Source organism: Octopus sinensis, linkage group LG28, assembly GCF_006345805.1.
Source record: "Octopus sinensis linkage group LG28, ASM634580v1, whole genome shotgun sequence".
Classification (NCBI taxonomy): Eukaryota; Metazoa; Mollusca; class Cephalopoda; order Octopoda; family Octopodidae; genus Octopus; species Octopus sinensis.
The window spans coordinates 14,347,155-14,352,030 of NC_043024.1; the positions used below are offsets into that span (position 1 = coordinate 14,347,155).

General features: G+C 37.6%; 1 long non-coding RNA gene across 1 annotated transcript; it reads right to left on the bottom strand.

The window, feature by feature from the left end:
* Positions 1–712: 712 nt before the first annotated feature.
* LOC118768337 lies at positions 713–1,131 on the bottom strand. Its single transcript, XR_005004159.1, has 2 exons — positions 1,068–1,131; positions 713–821 (listed from the first exon to the last, which is right to left on the bottom strand). It is a non-coding gene; the product is annotated as an uncharacterized LOC118768337 (long non-coding RNA).
* Between the last annotated feature and the right edge of the window lie 3,745 nt (positions 1,132–4,876).

Consider the following 4,876-nt stretch of genomic DNA (forward strand, 5'->3'; position numbering starts at 1 on the left):
AAGATGTTTTATATGACACATTCTACCAGTATACGAAATTTGAAAGTGTTTAGTTACAAAACATTAGTTTTTAAATCTGTAGGTCAAAAGTATCCTAATTGATATCAACTGTCCATTACCAAAGATCATCTACATGTTACCATTCCAATTATTTTCTTGTTCACTTACAAAACTGAATTAATTTTAACAATTTTTGTTTAGGGTCGTTGTGTCCCACCTCAGCAATGTCCCTGTCGTTATGGTGATTCATGGGAAAATGCAGGATCAGTTAAAAGAATTGGTTGCAAAGAACTGTAAGTTATTTTTAGTAACTATTTTTTCCTTTTCGCTAGACCACTGGTAGCGGAGAATTTTTCTAGAATTTTTCTAGAATTTTTTTTGCTACCCTAAGATTTATTAATAAATAAATAAATAAATAAATAAATAAATAAATAAATAAATAAATAAAATAATATATAAATATAAAAATATACATACATATATATATATATATATATATTTGTATATATATATATTTAAAATTTATAAGTTTAATTTATTTAAATATTTTTTAAATTTTTAACTTTTATATTTTTAAATTAATTTTATGTATTGGCTTATGTTTTTCACTGTTTGATATGTCTAATAGTGGTTTTATCTCTAATTTAATATAATATAATATATATATATATATATATATTTATTTATTTTGAATTAATTTTGCATTTGGCAGTTCTATATTTAAGAGACAAGGAACTCTGCACATCACTTACATTATTTACATTCGATGGATACCTGGCCTCATCTTGTTCATTGCCAACACAACGCTTCGGCTGATATACCTATTTCTTTACTACCCACAAGGGGCTAAACACAGAGAGGACAAACAAGGACAGACAAACGGATTAAGTCGATTATATTGATCCCAGTGCATAAGTGGTACTTAATTTATCGACCCCGAAAGGATGAAAGGGAAAGTCAACCTCAGTGGAATTTGAACTCAGAATGTAACGGCAGACGAAATACGGCTACGCATTTCGCCCGGCGTGCTAATGTTTCTGCCAGCTCACCGCCTTCGGCTGATATACCCTCCAGCCCTCCTCAGGTGCCTTGCAGAAGTCTCGAACCTGGGCTCCCATTCCCAAGGCAATCAAGATGAGGACAGATATCTGTCGAATGTAAATAATGTAAGTGATGTAATTTTACATTTGTTTGGCATTGTACAGATTAATGCTCGACACTCAACAGGCTCCATTTCACACTTGACTCAGTTCAAACACCTATAAATCAGAAACCACAATTTTTTCAGAGCTGTAATTTACCACTTAATCTATAGAGATATAAGTAATTGCACATGCAAAATGTCAGCTAGATCAAACAACTGCAAGTGGGTCAGGGGCATTACTTATTGAACGTCCCTCGTAACTGCTCCCTTACTGCTTTTTTATGTTTAAAACTTTCTAAATCTATATGAAGCAATGATTTAATTATAAGACAGTTTATGACTACCAGTCTGTGAGCATCAAATGAAAAGACAAAGCCCCCAAGGACTCGTAATTATTTGTAGAAGATTAAAATTATTTAAACCCAAAATTTATAACTCTCTTTACTCCTTTACTCTTTTACTTGTTTCAGTCATTTGACTGCGGCCATGCAGGAGCACCGCCTTTAGTTGAACAAATCGACCCCAGGACTTATTCTTTGTAAGCCCAGTACTTATTCTATCGGTCTCTTTTGCCGAACCACTAAGTGATGGGGACGTAAACACACTAGCATCGGTTGTCAAGTGATGTTGGGGGGGGGGGACAAACACAGATGCACAAACATACACACACACATACATATGTATACATATATACGATGGGCTTCTTTCAGTTTCCGTCTACCAAATCCACTCACTAGGCTTTGGTCGGCCTGAGGCTATAGCAGAAGACACTTGCCCAAGATGCCACACAGTGGGACTGAACCCGGAACCATGTGGTTGGTAAGCAAGCTACTTACCACACAGCCACTCCTGCACCTAAGTAACTTTTATCAGTGATCCTTTTCTTGTACTTGTTTTGCAGAAAATGTAGAAATGCCACCTGGATAGATGCTGATGTAGGTGACTGCCCAGGTAAGATATGGTATTGGAAAAGAATTCAAATATATTTCTTAAATGGTTACGTACATTTTATGGAGTCTTCCACTGTGTAGAATTAATAGAACAGGGGTAGTATATTTTGAAGTTGGTGAGTGCATTACAAGAGAACTGAAGTAGGACGCCAGGGCTTTGTGGTGTGTTCACTCTGCAAAGCTCCAGCTGGGCTTGAAGATATTGGTGTAGCAAAGAGGAGAGCCATACATTTCATGGCAAAGAATTCATCAAGGTATCTTTTTATATCATCCAAGGAATTGAAATTTTTACCATTAAGACTATTCTGCAGAGACCTGAATAAGTGGAAATCTGAAGGAGCAATATCTGGTGAATATGGAGGGTGGGGTAACGACTTTGCCGTTCATCCTTTTGGGGTCGATAAATAAAGTACCAGTTACGCACTGGGGTCGATGTAATCGACTTAATCCGTTCGTCTGTCCTTGTTTGTCCCCTCTATGTTTAACCCCCTGTGGGCAATAAAGAAATATATATTTTGAAGAAAATTGCTTCAACTGATGTTAATCTTGTGGTAAAAAGCTCCATAAGTTAACAGAGCTACCTGAAACATTGAAGCCACACAATCCTAAGACAATATTGTACCCTGAATGATTCTAATGCTTTTCTTACATGCCTAATTTCATTAGTTCTATACTCTTGTGCTTGAACCTATCTTATAAAGAGATAAGTTTGTTCATGTCTTAACTGCAGACTATTGATGGTCTGTAAGGACACCGTATTTCATTATGCAACCAAAATATACTACAAAGTAGATTAAACGTTTTTATAAGTCAATACCATGTACTGTGAAGGAGCTTACGATCGTGAGGTTGTGAGTTCGAATCCCGGACCGGGCTGTGTGTTGTGTTCTTGAGCAAGACATTTTATTTCACATTACTCCAGTTTACTCAGCTGTAGAAATGAGTTGCGACGTCACAGGTGCCAACCCGTATCGGCCCTTGCCTTTCTCTTGGATAACATCGGTGGTGTGGAGAGGGGAGGCCTGTATGCATAGGTGACTGCTGGTCTTCTATAAACATCATTACCCAGACTTGTGCTTGGGAGGGTAACTTTCTAGGTGCAATCCTATGGTCAGTCATGACCGAAGGGGTCTCAGCAACCATGTACTACTGTGTTAGCAGTGCTATTACATTACTTGTTAAGGTCATCTCTGCAGATTTACTTTAGAAATTATAGCCAGCACTGATTTTGTTATGACATTTTGTATCCGAGATTCCTGATGAAAACAATGATATGATCAAAGATGAAAAATAGATAATGGGCATATATGCCCATTATCTTTTTCAGGAGCTTTTGCCCCTTCATCAACACCCATCCAACCCATTAACCATCGATGAACACATTGCTTAAACAGCCACTAAATACAGCAGTGTAATGTCATTGAATATAGCAATTTTACATACTAAACAAATTCCTGGAAGCTGGTATGTATTGGGTTGTCTGGAAAGTTCATGCCGATTTATAGGAGCTTACCTTCCGATTTATTTTAGGACATGATTGTGTTCATAAAATAGGATTTGACTACACCTCCATTTAGAGCACAGTTTAAGCTGTCTTTTCATGGAAGAAGGTTTACGTTCCTATAACTTTGTGTTAATTCTGTAACCCTTTAAAATGGAAGATAAGAAAGTTCATTTTCGGCACTTGATGCTTTGGGAACCAGACAAAAATTACTGCAGCTTGGCTGGGATGTGTTACCCCACCCTCCATATTCACCAGATATTGCTCCTTCAGATTTCCACTTATTCAGGTCTCAGCAGAATAGTCTTAATGGTAAAAATTTCAATTCCTTGGATGACATAAAAAGATACCTTGATGAATTCTTTGCCATGAAACCACCTCAATTCTGGGAAGAGGGTATTTTCAAGTTAAAGGAAAGATGGAGATGCATTGTGCAACAAAATGGTTCATATTTGGTTGATTAAAAGTTTAATGGCAAGTATTTATTGACCTTTTTCTTTCCTTTAAAAACCGGCACAAACTTTCCGGACAACCCAGTAAATATTAATGACCCGTAGGGACACCATATTTTGTTATGCAACCAATATATACTATAGATTAAACGTTTTTATAAGTCGATCTGTGTTCTACAGTTTTAACAGTGCTATTATATCACTTTTTAAGATTATCTCCACAGATTTTCTGTAGAAAATGTGCCAACACAAATGTGGCACATGTGACATTGCAACTCATTTCTACAGCTGAGTGAACTGGAGCAACATGAAATAAAGTGTCTTGCTCAAGAACACAACATGCAGCCCAGTCTGGGATTCGAACTCACAATCTCACAATCATAAGCTCGATGCTCTAACTTCTGAGCCATGCACCTTCACAGTACATGCTACTGACTTATAAAAGGTGAAAGAAGACATGCACTCAACACCAGAGCTGAAGACACCTCCGAAAGGGGTGCCCGGCCACATCAAAATGGTAGAGGAGTAGGGGCCGAAACCAGACGTAGTTCTTCTTGATGATGTCTTGAGCTAACTGGATCCTATAAAGGAGATACACGCCGGGCGAAATGCGTAGCCAGCCGTATTTTGTCTGCCGGTACGTTCTGAGTTCAAATTCCGTCGAGGTCGACTTTACCTTTCATCCTTTCGGGGTCGATAAATTAAGTACCAGTTACGCACTGGGATCGATGTAATCGACTTAATCCGTTTGTCTGTCCTTGTTTGTCCCCTCTGTGTTTAGCCCCTTGTGGGTAGTAAAGAAATATATTGTGGTAGCAGACCACAAAAC